The sequence below is a fragment of the Ovis canadensis genome, chromosome 2 (genome assembly GCF_042477335.2).
Source record: "Ovis canadensis isolate MfBH-ARS-UI-01 breed Bighorn chromosome 2, ARS-UI_OviCan_v2, whole genome shotgun sequence".
NCBI lineage: Eukaryota > Metazoa > Chordata > Mammalia > Artiodactyla > Bovidae > Ovis > Ovis canadensis.
The window spans coordinates 17,510,083-17,522,819 of NC_091246.1; the positions used below are offsets into that span (position 1 = coordinate 17,510,083).

General features: G+C 40.0%; 1 protein-coding gene across 2 annotated transcripts in view; it reads right to left on the minus strand.

Moving 5' to 3' along the window:
• Positions 1–12,737, minus strand: part of FKTN (fukutin) — an 88,090-nt gene that overhangs the window by 14,016 nt on the left and 61,337 nt on the right. For both annotated transcript variants that reach the window (XR_011254217.1, XR_011254216.1), the window contains exon 11: positions 3,516–3,604. The gene's annotated coding sequence lies outside the window, so the exon portion shown is untranslated. The remainder of the gene's footprint in view (positions 1–3,515; positions 3,605–12,737) is intronic.

The window sequence follows — 12,737 nt, forward strand, 5'->3', positions numbered from 1 at the left end:
TTCATTAATAAAGTGTTACATACAGTTATTCAAAGTTTTTAAAACTATCTCGATATTTACTTTATCATCTTTCTCATTCCTTGTATATTTATGACTTCTCTGTTATTAGCTTTGCAGAGCTTGTCCATTTTTCTTTTAAAAAACTACCTCTATGGTTCATCATTTTTCTCATTTTCTAATGTATTAATTTATACTATCTTTTAAATTTTTTTGGACCTTCTAGGTTCCATCTTCTTTCAAAAATTGGTGTAACTGGTTTATAACACTATATAAGCTTCATGTGTACAATAATATATGTCAACTTCTGTTCAGCTCAGTCCAGTTCAGTCGCTCAGTCGTGTCTGACTCTTTGTGACCTCATGGACTGCAGCACGCCAGGTTTCCCTGGATACTACCAAAAGTAGAGAGTGCTCACCATCAAAAGCTGTTTCCCTCTGTCACAATACAGTGGCCCCTCTTTAGCTATTGTGCCCCATCCCCACCCCTTTCCCTCCTAGTAAGAACTACTCCATTTTCTACATCTAAGTTTTACTTTTTTTAAGTATTCCACGAGTAAAATCATACTGTATTTGCCTTTCTCCCTTTGACTTCTTTCACTTTCTACTATATCTTTGTTACATCAGCTCTTTTTCATTTGCCTGTGTTTATTTTGTCCCTTCTCTACCTTCCATTCTTAGATTGTCCATTAATTTACATTCTTTTTAAAAAGAACAGCACTTCAGGCTATGAATTTTCTTCTGATACGTCTTTGATGTCATCCTGCATTTCCACTCGAGTATCTTTGCCGTTAACCTCTAACACGGGTTGTTTAAGTTTTCTTTTGGAGAGGTTTTTTGTTGTTGTTGTTTAATTTCCTTATTGTGGTATTTTTTTGGTAAACACCTGCTATTAATTTCTAATTTTCTTGCAGTGTAGTCAAAGATATATCTTGTATTATTTTTGCTTTAGGATATTTACTGAGAGTTTCTCTTTGGTAAAACATGATCAGCTTCCATAAATGACCCATAGGTAACAGAAAAGGAGGTATACCCTCTGTTTGAAAAATAAAATTTTTTATATATATCCACTAAATTGATCTTCTATATTCATGGGAGTTTGGGTCTATTTGATCTGTTAGAATTATGTGAATATCTTCCTCTACTGTTTTGTGTCTGTTTCCTTCCTTTTGGTTTTTCCAGGAGTGTTTGCTTTAGATTTTTATACCCTGAAATACAAGGCATTTCATACATAAAGACTCATGGAAGTTTTGACTTAAGAGAACTGTGCCCTGTGTCAACATAAAATGATCTTCTTTGCCTTGCTTCTTGTCATGAATTCCATTTTGTTTTATGATACTACAACTCCTGTTTTTAAATTTGCATTTTCCAAATAAACTGTTCTTTTACAATTAAATTTGTCAATATGAGGGTGTTACTTTTGGTCATAGGTTTTATCTTTCTGTGACATTTTATTTGGGAAATTTAGGTTCCCTTGAGTCCTTTGGTTTCTTAAAGGAGCCCCCCCATCTCCATTTTGGATTCTTTAAAACAAGTCTCATTCCAGTTTATTTGCTTTCAATGAATGAACATAAGACAGTGACAACTCATTCTCCAACGGTTGCCTCCAGCCTGCCCCACTCTCCATCAGAAGTCACATAACTTGTTTCTGTAAAGTGAATGCTTCTAAGGCCAAGGAAGGAGTTTCTTTAATGACTGTTTAAGGAAATGAGAAGAACATTCTGGTTGCTGTATGGAGGGGGCCAAGAAATGATGTGGGGAGACTAGGAGGCTGTGATAGGGATACAGCCAAGAGGATGATGGATTGACAAAGGGGGTGGCATCAAGCACCAACTCCAGGCCACACACTGAATTCTTTATCCCTTATGTAGCACTAAGTACTAGGTGTCATGCTAGGCATTTTACCCAATTTTCTCATTCTTTATGAAATAGATGGGGAAACAGTGGAAACAGTGGCTGACTTTATTTTTCTGGGCTCCAAAATCACTGCAGATGGTGACTGCAGCCATGAAATTAAAAGATGCTTACTCCTTGGAAGGAAAGTTATGACCAACCTAGACAGCACATTGAAACGCAGAGACATTACTTGGTCAACAAAGGTCCGTCTAGTTAAGGCTGTGGCTTTTCCAGTGGTCATGTATAGATGTGAGCGTTGGACTATAAAGAAAGCTGAGCGCCAAAGAATTGATGCTTTTGAACTGTGGTGTTGGAGAAGACTCTTGAGAGTCCCTTGGCCTGCAAGGAGATCCAACTAAGTCCATCCTAAAGGAGATTATTGGTAGGACTGGGTGTTCATTGGAAGGACTGATGTTGAAGCTGAAACTCCAATACTTTGGCCACCTGATGCGAAGAGCTGACTCATTGGAAAAGATTGTGATGCTGTGGAAGATTGAGGGCAGGAAGAAAAGGGGATGACAGAGGATGAGATGGTTGGATGGCATCACTGACTCAATGGACATGGGTTTGGGTGGACTCTGGGAGTTGGTGATGGACAGGGAGGCCTGGCGTGCTGCAGTTCATGGGGTCACAAAGAGTAAGACATGACTGAGCGATTGAACTGAACTGAATGAAAAATTAAATATTTTCATTATAAACTTACATTAACAACAAGTTGTTATCCTAGACAAAACAAAATATTGTGAAAATGAAAGTCACTTAGTCATGTCTCTTTGCGACCCCATGGACTGTAGCCCATCAGTCTCCTTTGTCCATGGATTTCTCCAGGCAAGAATACTGGAGTGGGTTGCCATTTCCTTTTTCAGGGGATCTTCCCAACCCAGGGATTGAACCTGGGTCTCTTGCATTTCAGGCAGACTCTTTACTGTCTGAGCCACCAACAAAATATTGCTCCCACAGAATTTAGCTCCCAAATAAATTTAGTATTTCCCTAAATACTAAAATGTATGCCCAAACAAGTCTTCACATGTAGCTGACTGTATTACTAGCAGTACTTATACAAACATCTTTCCAGAGCCAGCAGAGGCTATAAATTCTCATGGATTTAATGTCACTCCATTCACAGGACCCACAGGGCAACTGATTGATGAGTACCCCTCCTCTGAGACTCTTCCTGCCACCCCTCCTCTAACATCCCCCAAATAGAAAAATAACAGAGCAAGTAGCTAGCTCCTCTATGATGAAAGTGGGTGACGTGGGAAACCAGGGTATGTGGAAGGGAGAAATACACTGACATGGCCCATTGGGAAGGGTGGGAGCTTTGGTCTTCTCTCCCAAGAAAAGAGAGATTTGGCTTTTCATCATCATTTTGGGACTTCCCTGAGATTATTCCCTAGTCGTGACAGAAAAGTGAAGATGCTAGAATCTTTAGACCAGAGTCCCTAAGGTACACAGGTTTTGTAGCCCTGGACATACTTATAGATAGGAACAACAGAGGAAAAAAAATGATACTGATTAGGAGAAAACAAACCTGCTGAACTAGGTTTTCCCCTGTAGCACACAGTGACTTTCCTTGACAAAGGAGGAGAAATAACATTACACTGTAAACACAATTATCCTTACTTGGAAGCTTGCCACAGCCTGTTACCAAGCATCCTGCATCTAGGAGTCAGCAAATGACGGTCCTCAACTGGATCCACACGTGAGGAGCCCTGTTTGAATAAAGCGGGTAGGGGTGGGGAGAGTGATCTATCCACAATCCGGAATCAGATTTGCAAAGGCTCCCTGCACTGTTGTTTAACACTGTTCAACTGCCTCGTTGATGCCCTTTCTTCTTGTCTCCCCTCTTTTCTATCTGCTAACCCAGTGCCTTGCCTGGGATGAGCACAATGATGAGGTTACTGGTTTGGATTTAAGTAGAGGAATTTTTTAATTTGTTTAAAGGCTCACTGATGCACGGTAACATTCTCAATTAAATTGGCCAGTTGCTTAAGAAATCAAAAGTTGGTCAAATTGGAAAAAAATACTCTTCTGAGCCTGTTTTCTATAAAATGGGGGTGATAAATATTCACTGATACGCAGTAGACTAAGTGGGAAAAATTACTGAGGAATACCAAGTGGAAAGCAGTCTGGCAAAGAAGCTGAGAGGCCCTTCATTAGGCTTTGGAGGCAGACTGGAATTTGAATTTCTGCTCCAAAACCAGCTGCCATACTGGGCAGTTACTTAACTCCTCCCAGTCTCAATTTTCTCAGCTGTAAAGTGGAAATAATATCAACTTCATGGGTTGTTGCAAGATTCAGTGTTCTAATGTATGTAAAGTTAATGCTTGGGAATAAATGCTAAAGTATAGCTGATCAATAAACAATCATTTTATTACCAGAAAACTTTACCGAAAAACTAGACAGGGAATATGAACACGTGCCTCTAATTCCCCCTAATCAAAAGGCACTTTTTTTCTTTCATTTGCTCAACCCATTATCTTGGCTGTCACCTCTCTCCTTCCAGTTGCTTTGGATCTTGTGCTACTTACTAAAGAAGCATTTATTTCCTTCCACTAACTGAAGCCAACATTGCAGGGCTGGATGAATGAAGGAGATGTCAGAGGAAGAGAAGGAAAAACTTCTCTTGACCAGCAGGCTCTCTCTTACAGTTAATTTTCACTCTCCAGCTCCCTAGACCCAAGGCCCCTTGGTAACCTCCCCCTGGCCTGCCCTAACATTTCGCCACCAAGACACCTGGTGTTGAGGCTGGGTGGGTATTTCATTTTTGTCCAGAGCAAATGTTGACAGTTGCAGCAGAAACCAGGGCACACAACGGCTTCAAGTGAGTGGGCTTTTCTTCCCTTAGTTACCAGTTAGGGGGATGCACACACAGCCCTGAGTGTGCCCAGCTGCGGACACTCTCAAGACCAGGCTGGCTTGGCCTCAACTCTGTAGGCCTGGAGCTGTGAGTGCTTCTATTTCCAGCCAATAAACCCGAGGGCAGTGGGAAAGTAAGGGCAGTGAGGGTGGGCAAAGCCAGGTACTGGAGAAAAGAAAAGGGTGGGAATGCGACTCCCTTTTTTCTCTTTATACTCTCTGGTCTTTGTAAGAGACATGATTCATGAATGGGTCCCCTAGATGAGGATTTAGATGCTCTGTGGGTAGCAGATAAGAGTGCAGCCTTCTTGCAGAGAGTAAATTCATTGCATACTCCTCATAAAGTCAATAATGTCAGGCTTATCAGCTGTCCTCATTCCCCACTCAGCCCCTGGGGAACCAGGACTTGAAATAAAGGCTGCAGCTCCAAAGACTGGAGAGTGGAGGTGCAGCACTGGGCTGGGGAGGGGCCTTTGCTGAATTTTAGGCAGGTGGGGGAAATCTGCCAGGCCTGAATTGCCCAGAGCCCTGAGCTTCCCAGACTGGCAAATCCCACACCAAACCCATACACTGAGGGGATGAAGGAGGTACCCCTGGTCCCCTCAGATCCAGCAGATGTTTCTGGGAGGCTCTCAGGGACTTCTTAGGAAGAGCAATGTCAGTTGTTAGCATAAGCTGTACTCCCAGGACAAGGAGAACACCTCCTCTTTACCCATTGGAAACCAGAGTCTCCAGAAGTCAAGAGAAACTAGGGAGATGAGGGTCAGGCTAAGGTCCAGAACTGAACATCTTGACTGCGCCCTTTTCCTTTCCTGGCTTCAGTTCCCAGCTCCCACAGCCAGGCCTTACAGTGTTCCCACAGGAGGGCCCATCCTGTTCTGGTTCTACCTGAAGTAGCAGGTATAGAAATGGCTCCAGCCTCTTCCCTACGTCTGTCACATTACCTACACTGTGGTACCCAGGCCTAACTGGGTACCCTGACTTCCCCTGAGCCAAGGATCTCACTATCAAGTCTCCTGCCTCAATTCATCTAACTGAGCCTTGGCTTTCAAATGCCTGTTCTAACTCTTGGAACCCTCTGGATAAGACCCCACCCTGGTCCCAGCATGCTTCTCTGAGACCTGTACCACTGATCTTGAGCTCCACTTCCTAGAGCAACAGCAACTGCCCCTCAGCTTCGAGATCTCCCCGCTCCTGGACTCCCTGTGTCTTTGCCTGGCACTAGATGGAAATTCCTAGGAGTGACTTCACCTGAGCCCCCGGAGTAGCTTATCCCTACCTGGCAAGGTATCTGTGCTCTGACCCTACAACTGAGAGATCCCAGGGTTCTGGGAATGAGTTTCTGTGAACCTCAATTTTCCCACATCTCTACTCTGGCCTTAAAAGAACTTCATGAATGTTTAGTGAGTCAGTGAATGAACCACAGTCCTAGCACAGAGGCTATGAGTAGTAATCTAGCCAGAAAGTTTACTGAAGACATCATGCTCTGATTCAAATAAACTTTTCCCATTTTCTCTCATCTAAACTTTACAGCTTACTCGTTGGAAGGAAAGATAAGACTGCATATTAAAAAGCAGAGACATTACTTTGTCAACAAAGGTCCGTCTAGTCAAGGCTATGGTTTTTCCAGTGGTCATGTATGGATGTGAGAGTTGGACTGTGAAGAAAGCTGAGTGCCGAAGAATTGATGCTTCTGAACCATGGTGTTGGAGAAGACTCTTGAGAGTCCCTTGGACTGCAAGGAGATCCAACAAGTCCATCCTAAAGGAGATCAGTCCTGGGTGTTCATTGGAAGGACTGATGCTGAAGCTGAAATGCCAATACTTTGGCCACCTGATGCAAAGAGTTGATTCATTGGAAAAGACCCTGATGCTGGGAGGGATTGGGGACAGAAGAAGAAGGGGACAACAGAGGATGAGATGGTGGATGGCATCACCAACTCAATGGACATGAGTTTGGGTAAACTCCGGGAGTTGGTGATGGACAGGGTGGCCTGGCATGCACGATTCATGGGGTTGCAAAGAGTTGGATACGACTGAGCAACTGAACTGACTGACTGACTGACCAGGAACATGGAATATTTCTCCATCTGTTTATGTCTTTCTTTCATTAGTGTCTTATAATTTTCTGTGTATAGTTCTTTTGTCTCCTTAGGTAAGTTTATTCCTAGATATTTAATTCTTTTTGTTGCAGTGGTGAATGGGATTGATTACTTAATTTCGCTTTCTGATTTTTCATTGTTAGTATATAGAAATGCAAGTGATTTCTGTGTATTGATTTTGTATCCTGCAACTTTGCTAAATTCACTGATTAGCTCTAGTAATTTTCTGATACTATCTTTAGGACTTTCTATGTACAGTATCATGTCATCTGCAAACAGTGAGAGTTTTTTACTTCTCTTCCAGTGTGGATTCTTTTTCTTTTTTTTCTCTGATTGCTGTAGCGAGGACTTCCAGAACTGTGTTGAATAATAGTGGTGAAAGTGTACACACTTGTCTTGTTCCTGATCTTAAGGGAAACACTTTCAGTTTTTCACCAATGAGAATAATGTTTGCTGTAGGCTTATCATATATGGCCTTTACTACGTTGAGGTAGGTTCCTTCTATGCCCATTTTTTGAAGAGTTTTAATTATAAATGGGTGCTGAATTTTGTCAAAGGCTTTTTCTGCATCTATTGAGATGATCATATAGTTTTAATCTTTCAATCTGTTAATATGGTGTATTACATTTATTGATTTGCATATATTTAAGAACCCTTGCATTCCTGGAATAAACCCAACTTGATCATGGTGTATGAGCTTTTTGATGTGTTGCTGAATTCTGTTTGCTAAAATTTTGTTGACGATTTTGTCATCTATGCTTATCAGTGACAGTGGTCTGTGTTTTTTTTTTGTGTTGTCCTTTTCTGGTTTTGGTATCAGGGTGATGGTGGCCTTGTAGAATGAGTTTGGAAGTGTTCCTTCCTCTGAAATTTTTTGGAAGGAGTTTTAGAAGGATAGGCATTAGCTCTTCATTAAATGCTTGATAGAATTCTCCTGTGAAGCCATCTGGTTCTGAGCTTTTGTTTTTTGGGAGATTTTTTTATCACAGCTTCAATTTCAGTGCTTGTAATTGCATTGTTCATAATTTCTATTTCTCCCTGGTTCAGTCTTCCAAGACTGAATCTGTCCATTTCGTCCAGGTTATCCATTTTATTGCCATATAGTTGTTCATAATAGTCTCTTATAATCCTTTATATTTCTGCATTGTCTGTTGTAATCTCTCCTTTTTCATGTCTAGTTTTGTGGATTTGATTCCTCTTCTCTTGATGAGTCTGGCTAAACGTTTGTCAATTTTATCTTCTCAAAGAATCAGCTTTTAGTTTTATTAATCTTCGCTATTCTTTCATTTCTTTTTCATTTATTTCTGCTCAGATCTTTATGATTTCTTTCCTTCTACTAATTTTTTTTGTTGTTGTTCTTCTTTTTACAGTCATCTTAGCTGTAAAGTTAGGTTGTCTATTCAATGTTTTTCTCGTTTCTTGCGGTAGGATTGTATTGCTATCAACTTCCCTCTTGGGACTTCTTCCGCTGCATCCCATAGGTTTTGAGTTGTCTTGTTTCATTGTCATTTGTTTCTAGAAATTTTTTTATTTCCCTCTTGGTTTCTTCAGTAACCTGTTGGTTATTTAGAAATGTGTTGTTTAATCTCCATGTGTTTGTGATTCTTACAGCTTTTTTTCTTGTAGTTGATATCTAGTATCATAGCACTGTGGTCAGAGAAGATGCTTGATACGATTTCAATTTTCTTATATTTACTGAGGTTTGATTTGTTACCCAAAAAGTGGTCTATCCTGGAGAATGTTCCATGTGCACTTGAGAAGATGTATTATTCTGCATTTGGATGGAATGTCCTGACAATATCAATGAGATCCATCTCATCTAATGTATCATTTAAGACTTGTGTTTCTTATTAATTTTCTGTTTTGATGACTGTCCTTTGGTGTGAGTGGGGTGTTAAAGTCTCCTACTATTATTGTGTTACTGTCAATTTCCCCTTTTATGTCTGTTAGTGTTTGTCTTATGTATTGAGGTGCTCCTATGTTGGGTGCATAGATATTTACAATTGTTATGTCTTCCTCTTGGATTGATCCCTTGATTATTATGTAGTGTCCTTCCTTATCTCGTGTAATCTTTATTTTAAGGTCTATTTTGTCTGATATGAGGATTTCTATAGCATTCTTTTGCTTCCCATTTGCATGGAATATATTTTTCCATCCTCTCACTTTCAGTCTATATGTATCTTGAGTCTGAAGTGGGTTTCTTGTAGACAGCATATATATGGGTCTTGTTTTTGTATCCATTCGGCCACTCTGTGTCTTTTGGTTGGAGCATTTAGTCCATTTACATTTAAAGTAATCATTGATATATATGTTCCTATTGTCACTTTCTTAATTGTTTGGGGTTGATTTTGTAGATCCTTTTTCTTCTCTTGTATTTCTTGACTATTTAAGTCCCTTTAACATTTGTTGTAAAGCTGCTTTGTGGTACTGAATTCTCTTAACTTTTGCTTGTCTGAAAAGCTTTTTATTTCTCCATCAGTTTTGAATGAGATCCTTGCCGGGTACAGTAATCTTGGTTGAAGATTTTTCCCTTTCAGTCCTTTAAATATATCCTGCCATTCCCTTCTGGCCTGCAGAGTTTCTGCTGAAAGATCAGCTATTAAGCATATGGGGTTTCCTTTGTATGTTACTCCCTTGCTGCTTTTAATATTTTTTCTTTGTATTTAGTCTTTGTTAGTTTGACTAGTTTGTGTCTTGTCGCATTTCTCCTTGGGTTTATCCTGTATTGGACTCTTTGTGCCCTCTTGGACTTGATTGACTATTTCCTTTTCCATATTGCAGAAATTTTCAACTATAATCTCTTCAAAAATTTTCTCATACACTTTCTTTTTCACTTCTTCTTCTGGGACCCCTATAATTCTAATGTTGGTGTGTTTGATATTGTCCTAGAGGTCTCTAAGAGTATCCTCAGTTCTTTTCATTCTTTTTACTTTATACTGCTTTTCAGAAGTTATTTCTACCAATTTATCTTCCAGCTCACTGATTCATTCTTCTGCTTCAGATATTCTGCTATTAATTCCTTCTAGAGTATTTTTAATTTCAGTAATTGTGTTGTCTCTGTATGTTTATTCTTTAATTCTTCTAGGTCTTTGTTGATTAATTCTTGCATTTTCTCCATTTTGTTTTCAAGGTTTTTGATATTCCTTACTATCATTATTCTTAATTCTTTTTCAGGGAATTTGCCTATTTCCTCATTTATTTGGACTTTCGTATTTTTAGTTTGTTCCTTCATTTGTGTAGTATTTCTCTGACTTTTCATTATTTTTTTTAACTTATTGTGTTTGAGGTCTCCTTTCCTCAGCCTTCAAGATTGAATTCTTTCTTCCTTTTGGTTTCTGCCCTAAGGTTGGTCCAGTGGTTTGTGTAAGCTTCATACAGGGTGAGAGTTGTGCTGAGTTTCTGTTTGTTTTTCCTCTGATGGGCAAGGCTGAATGAGGTGGTAATTCTGTCTGCTGATTATTTGGTTTGTATTTTTGTTTTTGTTGTTTATATGAGGCATCCTGCACAGGTGCTACTGGTGGTTGGGTGATGCCAGGTCTTGTATTCAAGTGTTTCCTGTGTGTGAGTTCTCACTATTTGATACTCCCTAGGGCTAATTCTCTGGTAGTCTAGGGTCTTGGAGTCAGTGCTCTCACTCCAAAGGCTCAGGGCTTGATCTCTGGTCAGGAATGAAGATTCCAGAGGTGGTTTTTTTAATGGCATTAAGTGAGATTAAAACAAATATCCAAAAATGAGAAACCAAAGGTGAACCCCAGACAAATGACAGTTACAAAATCAGGCAAATAATAATAATGAAATATACACATATACATATCCACCCATGAGCAAAGTCAAAACAATCCAACAAAAATAAAGTACAATAGATTGACCCGGCAAACAAAGGAAATAAATAATCACATTTACCAGTTAAGAACAAAACTAAGTACAAAGTGGAAAACAAAACCAAAGAAGGGTACCAAGCAGGGAATAAAGCAATGAAAACAAAAATAACAAATATGTTGAGAGGAAAGAAAAGAAAGAAAGAATAGATAAGGAAAGTTAAGTCGAGGTAGATGAAGAAGATTTATATACAGTACAGTAACTGCAAGGGGAAAAGAACAGGAGGAAAGGCAAGCTAAGGAGTAAATGTAGAAAAAATATAATAGGTTTAAAATAATTAAAGGTTAAAAATATAAAAAAGAGAAAAGAAAAGAAGAAAAAACAGAAGAAAAAAGAAAAAAAGGAAAACACCACAGAACTGCAAAAGCCCAACATAGATGCAGAGGTTTAGAACAACAATAAAAAAATGTGACTGAATATACACATATACATATACACCCATAAGCAAAATCAAAACAGTCCAACAAAAATAAAGTACAATAGACTGATCTGACAAACAAAGGAAACCAAAAATTATATCTACCAGAACAAAAGTAACTAAAGCACAAACTGGAAAACAAAACTAAAGCAAGGTGCCAATTGGGGAAGAAAGCAAAGAAAATAAAACTAACAAATATGTTGAGAGGAATGGAAAGAAAGAAAAGAAAGAAAGAATATATATGCAAAGTTAAATAGAGGTAGATAAAGAAGATTTATATATATTAAGGATTAACTGCAAGGGGGAAAGAACAGTAGGAAATGCAAACAAAGGAATAAATGTAGCAAAGTAATAATAGGTTTAAAAAATTAAAATTTAAAAAAAAGAGAAAAGAAAAATAAAAAAGGAAAACTCCCCAGAATTGCAAAAGTCCAATGTAGAGGCAGATGTTTATAACAAAAGTAAAAACTGTGACCAAGGAAAAAAAGTAAAAAAAGAAAAGCTCAAAAGCTTAATTAGATTTCACAGTGCCAATAAAATCAACAACTACAACGGGGGGGTAGGGGGGTGGGGGGGTGGGGGGGTGGGGGGGTGGGAGGGAGAAAAGGAAAAAACTCCAAAAGAATCAATAGAACAAGCCAAAACATAAGAATAAATGTTTTTCTTGAGTCACTGCTGTCAGAGTTCTTTCACTCGCTGGGAGTCACAGTCCACCTCACCTCCCTAGGATGCCCTCCAACACTGTGCTGATCTCTGGACCTGCTATGGGGGCTCTCAGATTCTAATCTGGTCCTACTCCTCTGTGTTTTGTCTCCAATGTCCACAGCTATCAGAACTAGTGTGTTTTCTTTTTGTGGGAGCTCTAAATGACCTTTTATATATTCCATAGACACAGAGTCTGCCTAGTTATCATATGGATTTAATCTGCAGCTTGTACAGCTGGTGGGAAGGTTTTGGGTCTTCTTCTTTAGTCACAATGTCCCTGGGTTTCAATTGTGGTTTTATTTCCACCTCTGCGTGTGGGTTGTCCACTGGAGTTTGCTCCTGAGGCTGCCCTGAAGGACTTGGGTTTGCCCCTGTGAGGGCCAGGTGTGGAGGTGGTGCAGCTGCTTGGATTGCAGGGGTTCTGGTAGCACCAGGTACTTAGGGTAGTTGGCAGGTAGGGCAGCAGGAAATATAGTGCTTTAGAAAGGTATGGCAACCAGTATTGGCGAATACACTCCAGTATTCTTGCCCAGAGAATCCCTCTCCCTGACAGAGAAGCCTGGAAGGCCACACTCTATAGGGGTCTCAGTCAGACACTCCCAAAGCGACCCTAGGAACATAGATGCAAGACTTTTTTTGCCTGTGGCAGCTCTGCCCCAGTGAGAGTTGAGCATGAAGTTGGCACAACTGCTTGGCTTGCAGGGACCCTGGCTGTGCCAAGTGTGCAGGGACACAGACTGCCTCTACTGCAGGAGTTATGACCCTATCAGAGTCTTTTTTCGAGCCTCTTGTAGCTAGCGATCAGAAGGCCTCTTTGGCCAGTCTTTCTCTGTAGCTCTGCCCATTCAGGCACTTAGAGAGCTCTCTTGCCCAGGGTCCTCTA